Genomic DNA, 14,202 nt, shown 5'->3' on the forward strand with positions numbered 1-14,202 from the left:
ATCTTTCCCGGTAAGACTGGTGCTACACAGATTACTAAATATGAGTTAGGCAAAATGTGAGAATTAGCCATTAAGAGGCTAGAACTAATGGGCCAAGCAGTGTTTAAAAGAATACAGTTTCCGTGTAATTATTTCGGGGCATGAGCTAGCCAGGCGGCCGGGAGCCAGGTGGCAGGAATGCAGCCCGAAGTTCTTCTACATTTATATAACTAAGACACTGCACATTAGGTTTAGCCTCTTCCCTGGCAATGGGCCTAAAGAAGCGGATACCACATCTTCCATGTTTTCTTCATTTACACTGATCTTCTGAGCACCTCTGCTGGTTCCACCAAACACTGTCTCAGCTCTATTAGACCCTTTCACTGAAATTGCTACAAGTTTTAAATATTTCAAGTATTGGTTACTTCTTTCTCTTTGATCAACTGCAAATTCCATAAGGGCAGAGTCCATATATTTGTAGGTTAATCATCTAGCTCAACATCTAGCACATAGTGATATCTATAAAACCTTTGTTCAACAATGCAAAAACAAAGACATGAAATGAACATGCAAAACACCATATGGATGAGGGTTTTCATGCCAACTACTTGCACAGTATTTGCTTAGAATTTACAAATGCCAATATATAAACCAGAAAAGTCAAACTATAGAAATCATTTTAACAAAAGGTGATAACTGCTTCTGGCAATATTTACTCAGTATTTGCCCAATCCTTTTTACAAGTGTAGAGAAAAGTAACTCATACAATGTATGTTTTATGCATAAAATAACTGAGGAGGAAGTTTATGTTTTGCTAAACATCCACATAGTTAAAAGCCAAAGTCACAACATTTGAGGAGAGACATTATCAAACTTGTAGTGTTTTCACGCCAAACGACAATTTACTCTAAAAGTATATGAAAATGCTTCTATGTTTAAGCATCTTTCTTAGCATCTTAAATAACATTGGATTTGAAAATACAAGCACAAATTCACCCTCAGATCTCTAAATGCAGTATCAAAGAAAGTGAGCTACTTCCTGATCCCACGTAACACTAAGGTTCTAAGGCGGGAGGGTGTGAGTGGTGTAGGAGGTTCTGTATTTGTGCTGATTTCATTGGTTGAATAAAGAAACTGCCTTGGCCTTTCGATAGGGCCAAGCACTTAAATAGACGGGGAAGACTGAACAAATTGCTGGGAGGAAGAAGGCAGGCAGAGAAAGAAAGCCACCATGAAGTCGCCAGAGTCAGGCATACTGAATCTTTCCTTGTAAGCCATGACCTCATGGTTCTACACAGATTATTAAAAATGTGTTGAAGCAAGATGTAAGAATTACCCAAAAAGAGGCTAGATTTAATGGGACAGGCAGTGTTTAAATGAATATAGTTTTTGTGTGATTATTTAGGGTGTAAGCTAGCCGGGCGGGATGGAACAAAGGGCCCGCTCTCTCCTCAACATGTGAGAATGTATTTCCTTCTGATTTAAGTGGCACTTCTTGGGTCATCAGTCTCTGATTTCAAATGAACATTTAATCATCTTACCATATCTTCATATAATTACACCTCCATCTATTAGTTAAACTCTGTTAGAAATTATTATATATTCAAAAATAGCAAGTTAAGGGAGGATTATAAACTTGTCCTCAAGTCAGGAACTTAATGTCTCTGAATGACCATGCTCAGTAGTCTAATATGGACCCAGGAATGTGAGAATAATCCTGCCATAAATTTTTCATGTAATCAGAATTGTAGCTTTAAGAGTCAACGAATACTGGTAGATAATTAATATAATTCTTAGAAATGCACTTTACCTAGTATTAAAAATTATGAAAAATAATTACTTGCATATAGCTTCAATTACAATCTTTGAATCCAGTGGTGCAATGCTTTTTGATGTTGTTCCTCAAAACGATCTACTGTCATAATAAAAGAAAACAAGTTGCAACAGGGTTCTGAGAGGCTTAGCGTACATGACAGAATCGTGTTTATTCTCTTTCCACGAAGCCTAAGGATCACAGTCCTCAGAGTCTCCCAAGTAAACTTTGTTTAGAAATTGTAATTTTCCTGGTTTCTCTTACTATCATTTGTTATCTAGTGTTCATAATAACTTTTAGTTTTGTTCTTTTAAAAAATTTAGGCTTATTCATTTTTAATTTTAATAACATTTTCTTTTTAATTTTTATACCTTTACCCTTTAGTCAGTCTTCATTTATCAGTTAAAAAAAAGATTACATCTACTCTACTTTTAGATATTATTTACTGTGAGCCAATAGTGACTTAATTTTAGCAATAGGATCATAAATGTGGGATTAACTTGATGTTTTATCAATAACAAAGTAATTGAGCAAATAAATATTCATGACATCTATCTTAAACTATAGGGGGCCTAATGATAAAAAGTGGATTCTATATATGATATGATTGTGCATAAGTATAGTGACTGAATGCATATACAATCATCATATGCAAACCTGGTGTCTGTCAAGGTCAGAATAGAGGGTACCTAAACTAAGATTACAACTAGTTGTGTGCCAGCAGGTAAGGGCTTTGAACTGAAATTGTGTTCTAACTACTGATTCATCTCCTCAGCCCACACAATTAAACACTAAATCCCATTAAAGAGAGAAACAAACTATCCAACCTCATATTCATCTTAAAATAGTAAAGTAGTAGACAGTATAATAGTAAGCAGGTCAAAGCAGTTGCTTTGAACACTCCTCCAGCTCAGCGACAGGTGTTAGTCAATGAGGCAAGTATCTATGATTCCCTTATTATACAAGAGGACTAAAGAGCTGACACCACCACTCTTTAAACTGTGAAAGTAGGTCCGGTGAGGGAGCTGTGGTTGTGCCTGGCTTTACTCATGAGAGTAACCTTTAGAAGCTAGTTACCTATGTCAAGACTACTAACTACTCCCTACCCCCGGCCACAGAGCAGAGAAGAGCTGTTCTTCCTGATTTGTAGGCTGCTCAAATTGTAGGATTATGAGAAAAACAATTATTGTTATTAATGTTTTAAACCATTAAGACTATTTTATGTGGCAACAATGGGGGAACAAATAATAAAATCCAAGGAAAAATGCACTGAAATTTGAAAGGAGACAAAAATTATTTTTTATTAAAATGATAAATTACATGATTATGTAACAGAAAAAAATGTAAGTAGATCTTTGCAGCAAATATAAAATTGAAATACTTCAGATAAACTCTACAACACTTATTGTGTGCATTAAAATGTATTGATGAACTGAGGCATGGACAGAGTGTGTGCATGCCTGATATGTCCAAGACGATAGAATCAATCCTTGGTTGTGCAATTTCAAAAAAAAAAGTACCAATTGAGTCAGGCATGTTACACCTAGGATGGTAAGGCAAGATGCCCAAGATTTCAATGTAAACTTGAGCTGTGTAGTGTAAGACCTTGAATCTAAACAAGTCACTAAGAAAATAAAACACAAATTTAAATGGAGTAATGACATTCCATATGAGATGGATGATTCTCCACTGGGATTTCTTTTCAGAACCCAACTGTTCTTCTGGTATTGTAGTGAACAGGGATGCTGATGGACAGATGAGCCCACCAAATGGTCCTGTAATGGGTAGGGATGCTGATGGAAAGATGTACCCACCAAATGGTGCTATAGTGAACAGAGATGCTGATGGACAGATGAACCTAAACAAATGGTGCTGTAGTGAACAGGGATGTTGATGGACAGATGAACCCACACAAATGGCTCTGTAGTGGACAGGGATGCTGATGGACCTATGAACCTACACAATTGTGCTATATTGGGCAGGGACGCTGATGGACCGATGAACATACACAGAACATTTCTCACACTAAAGTATTATCTTTCTTCTAAACACCAACATTGTTGGCATAACAACCCCTGAAGTAATAGCCACAACATACTGTTACAGGGAGCGGTCCCCTTGTTCCGGCTACCCCGGAATTACACCTGAAATAATCACACAGAAACTGTAATAATTAAATTAGTGTCTGGCCCACTATCTCTAGCCTCTTATTGGCTAACTCTCACATCTTGATTTAACCCATTTCTAATAAGCTGTATGTCACCACGAGGTCGTGGCTTACTAGGAAAGATTCAGCATGTCTGACCTGGCAGCTCCAGGGCAGCTCTTCCTCTGCCCTTCTTCCCAGCATTCAGTTCTGTCCTATCAAAAGGACAAGGCAGTTTCTTTATTCAACCAATGAAGGCAACACATAGACAGAAGAATCTCCTACACCAGGAGACAATGGAAAGTCAGGAACAATAATTGCTGGCTCTGAAGCTGGAGAGGGAATGACACCTGGGACTGTCAATGACAATAACGAATGCGGAAAAAACAGTTTTGCATTTATGATGATCAATAGCTTTTTATGGTTTTTGTTGCTGTTGGTTGGTTGGTTGGTTGGTTGGTTTTTTGTTTGTTTGTTTTTGTTTTGGGGTAATGCCTGCTACAATCCAAGTTAAAACTGAAAACTAAGCAACTAGGTAGGTAAGGCTGTACTTTCCAAAAAACTCTGGCTGATGACATGTCTTAGCACTGTTAGGATATCTCTTCTACAATCCCCACTGCTTTGTTATAAAAAAGAAACTTTTATTCATCCAACAGTTGAGTAATAAAGGGTCTGGGAAAAGCCAGAAGCAACTAGGTAAGGATAGTCTTTGAAAAAAAAGCACAGAATTCAAGAGACTCTACTTTTAGCCTTCAAGAACAAAAAGAAAGATAAAGAGCCTGAAGTGATTATTGAAGCCAATACTCCAGCCTTCTAAGTTGTCAAAACAATAAAGCATCCACAGTGAAGGCACTCGTGGGTACCAATTCTATGCTTATGGCTGGTCTAGCTCACAGGGACACTGCAATCGTAGTTAAGCACAAGTGCATTCTTTCCTGGGCTTGGTGGAGACTGAATTTTTTCTTTCTGTCATCCTGGCCATCAACATATCTTAATAAAATTCCTCCTGTAACTCAAGAACAATGGCACTGGGATTTGATACTACTGCATGTACTGGCTTTGTGGGAGCCTAGGCAGTTTGGATGCTCACCTTACTAGAACTGGATGGAGGTGGGTGGCCCTTGGACTTCCCACAGGGCAGGGAACACTGATTGCTCTTTGGGCTGACGAGGGAGGGAGACTTGATTGCGGGAGGGGGAGGGAAATGGGAGGCGATGGCGGGGAGGAGGCAGAAATCTTTAATAAATAAATAAATAAATTTAATAAGAAAAAAGTTCCTCCTGTAGATTTGAACTTACTTGCCATCTGGGATTGAAGAGCACCTCGGAGACTTTTAACTTAATTGGGGTGCAGGCCTTGCGCTTGGCCCTACTGCTGCTTGGCAACCCTGTCCTCTTGCTGCAGTCTCAACTGGGCTTCCCTTCAGACTGCAGTCAGCAAAATGATACATCAGAAAAAGTGCTGATGCCCGAATCATTGCAGTCCAAACCATTTAATTAATATACAGGTTTAATGCACTTGGCGATTAAAATTTAATTCTTTCAAGACACACAATAGCAACAACTCCTCTTGCAAGCATTTAATCCATTGCTGCTAAGAAGGAAGCTGAACAGGGAATTGAAATGGGGTTCTTCCTCCTTCCTAAAGATTTATCAACCCGTGATCAGTGAAATGACAACATGTGCTTAGCCCTACTTCATGAATCACAATTCTGGGTAGAATTTCTTTTTTATGGGCAGAGTGTTTCTTTTAATTGTATCACAGAAGACCTGTGCATGCAAACATATTCTTCTTCACGTATTAACTGTGCAATACAAACGAGGCCACAAAATTTTAAAATACTCCCTACACAAATAAGAAATGGAGTGTATAAGACATGGCTGTGCATATGTGCAGGAATATATACACAAAAAACTGAAATGAAATTTAATAAAAAATTAAGGAAAAGAGGATACATGCAGGCATACCCATGCACACACACAAAATAAAATTTAGTGAAAATGTAAAGGAAAGGAGAGTTTGTTGGCAGATGTTCTATGGTCAAAACCCCCGTATTTTTCACTCCTTTGGGAGATTTGTAAAATGACTGAATTTTCAGTTAAGTGCATCTGCCTTTGAGACCACTCTTGTCACTTACTAGCAGTGTAAGACAAAGAGAGATTTCTCTTTCCACACATTCTTATCTCATCTGTATCACTTTCTTTCTCCTTGGGGTTTTGAAATAATAAATGAGATATGCAAACTTGTATAGTAACATACATGTATAGAAACATACTTTCATTAAATTATTCTCGCATCATGATAGGTTGGCACAAACTTGATGGGTTAAAGGAACATTTCTTACTGGAAATTGAACCCATTGCCTTGTAAACACTAGGCAACAACCCTACCAATCAAACAAATCCCTGGCTTTTTAAAGACTATCTTGAACATTGACTAAACCTGTCTGTGCCTAAGATTACAGACATTCCTAACACAAACAGCTTTTTACATATTCTAGAACCTACTTTCCAAACCCTAATGACTCTCACTAAACCAAAATCAAGATTTCAGCAGAGATATGTTCCTTTCTGAAGACTCTAGGAAAGACTCCCTTTTCTCCCCTACTCTGTGTTCCAGATGATATCATTTTCCTGGCTCATGAGAGACATCATCCATGTTGAAATCCAGCAGCACCCAGGAATCAAACTAGGCCCAAACCTCCTAGAGCCCATAGCCATCCCATGCTAGGGTCACAGCTGGAATGGCGCTGAGCATGTAAAAACTCCCAGGACTAGTCTGGGACACTCAGGAAGAGAAAGTAGGCATGGGGTGATAGTATGCTGCTTACTATGGTCCTGAGCATAAAGCTTAAATTGTCATCTTAATTTTAATTTCTTTATTATTGTTTTTAACTTTCATACACATTAAACAAATACCCCTTACCCTTGCCATCCACTCACCAACTACCCCCCTTTCTCCCAGACAGCCTCATTTCTACCTTTATATCATATATGTGTGTATTCAGAATTATATATACCTACATAAATTCTGAGAACCACAAACAGTAGAAAACATACATTCGCCTTTCTGACATTGCCTTAATTCAGTTAATGTGATTATCTCCAGTTGCCTCCATTTTTCTACAAACCACATAGCTCTATCATTCTATAAAGCTGGAGGTGGGGAGAGTACCACATTTCTTGATCCATTTTTCTGCTATTGTACACCTAGGTTGGTTCTGTAACTTAGCTATTGTGAATAGTCCTGCAATAAGCATTGATGTGTTAGAATCTGAGCAATTCAATCATGGGTTCATATAGACAATCCACTGTAGTGTCATTGGAAACTGAAATGTTTCAGCACAGATTCTTTTCAAAACTGACTTTCAAGGCATGGTGGTGTGTGCCTATAATTCCAGTACTTTAGAGGCCCAAACAGGAGGATTGCTACAAGTTAGAAGCCAACCTGGGATACAGACAAAGTTATATACCAGCCTGGGCTACTGTACAAAATCCTTTCTCGGAATATCAATAAATAAAACCATCTCAAGATAGATGAAAAATTTTTGATAAACAGAAGTGCAAGAGCACCAACTAATGTCCACACTACTAACATTTCCACCCTCACATAACAGTGAACTCACTTCCACGAATTTGTGTTTAAATATATACTAAGATTTTTCTTTCCCTACAGAACTTCCATTATATTCCATGCAAATTCCTTACTAGGAGAGGGAGGTTTCCCTCTGTTCTGTGCATTGTAATTTATGTAGCAGCCTTGCTGACCTGTCCCCTCCAAATGCCAGCAACACATCCTCTCCCTCAATTATGACAAACAAAATTGTCTTCAGATACTGCCACATGTCCTTGAGGGTCAAAATTGCCTTCAGTTGAGAAACAGTGCTCTGAATTAAAATATATAAGCTGTCTAGTTAATGCATGCATATTTGAAGAATAGCATTAAAAAAGCTAGGACTCATTGCTGAACTATTCATGAAACCATGAAACTGTGTTTGAAATATACAATATTCTGTTTGTATAATACCCGATACAGTAGTAAACTGATGAAAATACACATGCTGAAGTTTTTATTTGTCTGATATATTTGTTTTCCCAAAAATGTCGTTTTCTCAGCAGTTCCTCCTGGGTGTGCAGGTGATGTGAACAGAATACAGAAAGAACGCAGGAGCAATGTGCTTGGAGTCTGTGTGCTGATTTCTCCTGTTTATCTGTGAACTCAGTGTCAATAAGCATCAGAGGCCAGCTTGAGATTCTTACAGAGTTCCATCCATCATGGGTTTTGAAGTTCCAGGCAAGCACTGGAATTCTTATAACTAGAGGTTCTATAAAGAAAGTCTGAGTGATCGACTGTATTCAAGATTGAGAAGAAGAAAACAACCCCACAAAGTCTTTTGTGCAACAGGCACAGAATGCCTCCTTCTTTCTAGATTCGAATAATTCTACTTCATGTTCACTCCCAACACCCAGTAAGGTTTATTTGTAGTTTTACCAATGATGAACACCTGCATTTGATGACAAAAAATCTTCTTGGAATCTTATGTGGTTGAAATTCGTCCTTAAATAAAGCATACTATAGAATTCCATTAGCATCTTCAATTGTCCAACTTCATATTGGCTCTCAAAATTTTTTGAATAGATTTATCTTCAGATTTCTAATCTATTATATGAGGAAACAATTATTTTCACTTGTTGCAATAATAATATTTAAAATGGTAAAACAATAAATTTAGGATTAATAAATAGTTGTCTTAATCTACCCCTTAATTTTATGTGTAAAGCACATATGAACTTTAACAATTTTATAAATACTTAATTGAATAAAGTAAAATAATCTACACAGAACTTAACTAAACAGTCTGACTATGCAGCCTCCAGCAGTAGGTCTGGCCAATATAATGTACAGCTATAAAAGGCCTCCGAACACATTGGACAGTCTCCAGTAATTACTGCAGAAGATGAGACAGTTTGGAATAGGGCATTTTATATTCACATGTTATGGCCCAAATGAGAACATCTGCCTAAAGGCATTATGGGCATGCCATCTGCTCTTTGGCTAACTCAACCTCCCTGAATAATGAGAGATAAACTATTCTTGAAAAAATACGTAGAATTTTAAATAAAATGTTTCTGTCGTGTTAGGGGTAAGCTTAATAATAAATTATCACCTTTTAAAATCTTGTTCTTCTTATCACAAATATTAGAAGATGCAATTTCATTTCATATTTGACCACCAATAAATATTTCTTTCTGATAGTCCCCAAACATACAAGGGCAGGCAAGCAAGACACACTGCAGAGAAAAAGATACTCTCAAACAGATAATAAAAAGGCACACGACTATAACCAGCATGGCAAACCGTATTTCTAAAGATAGCCATACAATCCTTTCCATCTCACACATCCTCACACAGCCTTGATTCCTCAGCATGTCCTAATGCTTCTCCAAGTGAGAGGCAGGGCCTGTCCACATTCCCTTTGAATGTGAGCAGCATTTGTTGCTGCTGATATCTAGTTTTAATGCATGGTGAGTGGATATGTGACCAACATTAGTTAAAAGAGTGATGATGGTAGTACCACGTGATACCTATGATGCTTCTATCCTCTCTGCTTCATCACTTGTTCTTACAACCTTCAACTTGCATGCAAGCTGCCATACTATGCAGAAAGTCCGCCCATTTGGAGAAGACAGAGATGTGTACATTGTTGGCAGTTTTAGACTTTGAGTATCTCCAGTCCAGGGACATTATTATTGTAGTAACTGTAAATCAGGAAACACTATACTCTAGACACCCTTCACAATTACTAAATACTATGTGGTTTTGTGTGTATATGTGTTTGTTTATCTGGGGTTACTCAGATGTGTGTGGGCAGTGAATGCATCTTTTTGTATGGAGTCAAAGGTAAGACTAAGATGTTTTTCCTCAGGAGCCATCTGCTTGGTGTTTGAAACAGGACCTCTCAGATGTCCTGGGACTCACAAATTCTGCCAGGTGAGCTGGTCAGTGTTTCCTTCCTGGGGATCTTTTTCTCTGCCTCCCTAGTTCTGGGTTGAACACAATAGGCAGCCACAGGAAATATTTCCTGTGGATTCTGGTGGTCACACTCAGGTGTTTTTGTAGGTAGGGAAATAATTTTACTAACAACTGTCATTCCAGACTTCACTGTTAAACCTCTTTCACCTAAGTCCCCTTGATATTTTAGAACAGACAAAGCCTATATCTGTTTTACTCTTCAGAAATTCCTGACTCACAGAAACCATGAGCACTGCTTTTTATTCAGGCAAATTTGGACTGATTTGTTTCATGACAATAGCCATTAGAGCAAATGGACAAGTCATAAGCAAACATACTTCAGTATTATATTTATGGTGATTTAACAAGAACAACAAACCATGGGTCCAATGAACTTATTTAGCAATCTATGATCTGGAAAGTAAAATTGAAAACCGGGTCCTTACAGATTTTGCTTTGTCAATGCATGAGGTGATTCCTCAATTAAAGTTGTTTTTAGCCGGGCGGTGGTGGCGCACGCCTTTAATCCCAGCACTCGGGAGGCAGAGGCAGGCGGATCTCTGTGAGTTCGAGGCCAGCCTGGTCTACAAGAGCTAGTTCCAGGACAGGAACCAAAAAAGCTACGGAGAAACCCTGTCTCGAAAAATCAAAAAAAAAAAAGTTGTTTTTAATAAACAACAAAGCTGATGAATTCCGGAGTTTGGGTAAATGTCAGTTTGATTTAAAAGATTCTTTTTTTCTTTTGAAGACAAATTAACTGGGTCTGGGAAGATGTCTCAAACAGATGAAGAACTTGATGTCCTTTTGAGAAGCTACCCAAGTGTAAGGACTAGAGTTCAGATCTCCAGATCACACTTAAATGCCAGAAGAGTATGGTGGTTCACCTGTAATCCCATCAGAGACAAAATGTGCCTTGGCACGCTAGACTAGTCAGACTTGTCAAGCTCTAGGTTGAATAAGAGATCCTGCATCAATTAAGGGGAGAGTGATCTAGCGATTCAGATCAACATAATTTCAACTTCAGACCTCCACACATAGACACATTCACACATATGCACAATCACACACACACACACACACACACACACACACACACACACACACACAGTAACCGACATACTATTCATTCATAAACACACACATCTGAAAGCATGAACACTATATGTATACACATAAACACATACAAAACTCATACAGAACATTGAGAATGAGCTGCATTTTATAATGTCTTTGTTCATACAGAACAGCATTCTTATCAGCTTTCCTAGGAAGAATAACTCATTTACTTTCTCTCCCTGTATGTGAGTATCCAACACCACAGAAAGCTGAGCAGCATGGCTATTGGCCTGCAATCTATTGTAAGAGTGCCCTATGCCCACAAAGCCTTTAAATTCATTGCTTCCGGGATTTCCTTTTAGTGGACTGATGACCTTGAGGCTTTAAAGCTACTTAGTATAAGAGGCCTTGTCTATATTAAGTAGCTATTTTTTTCTGGCCTTGGAAAAGACAAGAATTGAATCAGTACCTTCCTTGACACACTGAGTACTGAAGTCTAAAGGCTACATTTGAAAAAAAAAAGGCAAATTTCAATAAAGAACATAGTTTCCATGGTTGCCTTTCTTGTGCTAATAAAATCTTTAAGACCCCTCTTCTACTTGAAGACATGCAAGGGACAAAGTTTTCCTAAACTTATGGCCTGTTGTGGTCATACCTCATGATTTCCTGAAAACTCTCAAAGTTCGTCTCTTTGCTATGCCATTTTCAAATTATTACTGGAAGATACTTTTAGATTACTCTCATTAATGTGTTGGTCGGTACCATGTAGTCCCTCGTGGGTCATGTTTCATAGTAGAAGAAGCTAAGCAAGAACAGTGCCTGTAGAGTCTTCCTACTCTCTTCTTTCCTCCCTCCCTCCTTTCCTCCCTCCATCCCTCTGTCCCTTCTTTCATTTTTTCTTGCTCCCTTCTTCTTTCTGTTCTTCCTTCCTTCTTTCTTGTATCTACAGAAACATAAAACCCACATTTTCCTATGATGTTGGGCTTACAAGGAATGGCAAGTTATCCCAACGGAGTTCAAGAGGCATAGCCAACCTTGGGAACTGTGACTGAGGAAGACTGATTTAATAGCCTGTTCTTGGATTTAAAATTAATAATAATTGATAGTGTTACTGTTTTGCTGTTCTCGTTTCATTGCCTTCCTATTTGTAACCAGGCAAAACTTCCTGTTGATGGATTGGGACACCAACCCAGCCATAAACCCTTTGACCTACAATTTATTCTGCCTATAAGATCTGCAAGGACAAAGATGGCACAGAAATTGGGGGAATGCCCAACTAATGACTGGCACAGCTGAAGTCCCATATCCTCAGAAGAAGCTCACCCTGAGGGCTAAGACACAGAGGAGAAATACTATAGAGAACTAGGACAGAACCAAACACAACTGTTGAAAACAACCAATGAAATCATTACTAATGACATTCTGCTGAACTCATAGATTGGTGCCTAGCCCAATTGTTACTGTTATTTTATTCTGCAACTAAATAGTCATTCTGTGTTGCACTATGTGTCAAATTCTGATAGAAAAGAAAGATACATATAATCATGTCTGGGGCCAAAAGAACAAATCAATAGCAGACTGACTTAAATGATACAAGGTAATTCATAGAGCAAATTTGCTAGAATACTGTCTCAATTCCTTCATTACACAATGCTCATTCAAATTGCTCCTTCATACTACATCCAGTTCTGTCCTATGTGGACTGTGACCCTGCACAGCTTTCTAAACTTAGACTACTTATTATGCCTTTGTTAAGTCAGTTTCTATATATCTTCTTCTTAGAACATTTTCTAGCAATGATTATTCTCCAATAAAATTAACATTTAGACAAATTGAACACATTCTCATTTTTATGTTTTATACTTGAAGCAAAACCACTTCTGGACTTTACATGACCATTACTGTCATGCTCTTCATGATCATGGCTATCACTGTCTTAGCCACCATTGTCATAGTCGTTGTTATCTTGAAGTAGAGAAAATCATCCACACAGGACCCTTGAGATATCAAGGCCATTAAATCCACTTGTGGTGCTAGTGGGGTTCATGAGGATTGTTCCCCTCCCAGAATCCTAATCACTACTGTATAACAGGCAAACAACTAGGATAAATGATCCCTCTCAATGTGATAGACTTCCATAAGTCATCTAAAGAACTTCCTGGTGGTGTACCTGTCTATGAGTTACCTATGTTTCTATAAGTAATCCCAGTAAACTCCATGTTTAGCCAAGCTGGATTTGAAAGGAAATGTTTCTTTAGTCTTCTGGTGCTCTCTCTGGGATGAGATTTCTATATTTCTCCTTGTGTCTTCCCAAAATTATACAACAATATTTGAAAAAGAATATTAAACCATAAAAGTCATACTATAAATGTTTATTATATTTAAGGTATAGATATTATGATAGGCACAATTATGCAAATACTTGTGTTTCTAGTCTCTGGTCCCTTATTCAATCAAACATTCATGTAAATAGCTCTGTATAGGGCTTTGGGAGACTGAGTTAAGATTACTTATCAGCTAACATTGTTGAGAAAGAATAATGGTTCCTCTATGCTTTTAGTTCAACCTCTTAGGACTTATGAATTAAAGTAACAAAGGACAGAATAAATAAAATACACAATTTAATTAATATTTAAATGAATGATAAATTATGAAGTGAGTAGTACATAAATATTGGTTCTAATGGAACATAAAAAGTATTTTAGTAAAGACTCCTTGTGAAAACTCACTTTGGCATCAGCTCCCCATTTTGGTAATGAGTGCTTTTTCTCCTTGGTAGAGTAGTGAGTACGTCAACCTTGAGGGTAAATTTCTTATTCCACTTTTAAATAGACAAGGCAACAGAAATGTAGATATGTCTGTTGAATTTAAATTCCTTTCATCTCAAAATTGTCTTTATGTCAAAGTGGCATATTCTGATCACCTTTGCTTTAAAGTAGAGATATTATCTTACAAATATTTGAAGCACAAGAATGATCACTATGTCACTCTGTTTTGAAAATAAAAAAGAGAGATAAAGAATTTGTCTACTTTTAGAAACTACAAAATACTTTCACTCAACATACAATAACAAAAATAAGTGACCTTACAGTGTCCAATCCTAATTTATATATCTACAACATAACTTGTACACCTAAATTTCAGGTAATATCACAAAATGGGGCTGAAAAGATTGTAAGAGCCAGAAAACAGGACA

Source organism: Microtus oregoni, unplaced genomic scaffold (assembly GCF_018167655.1).
Source record: "Microtus oregoni isolate MIOR12 unplaced genomic scaffold, Mior012 000030F_ref0000283, whole genome shotgun sequence".
Classification (NCBI taxonomy): domain Eukaryota; kingdom Metazoa; phylum Chordata; class Mammalia; order Rodentia; family Cricetidae; genus Microtus; species Microtus oregoni.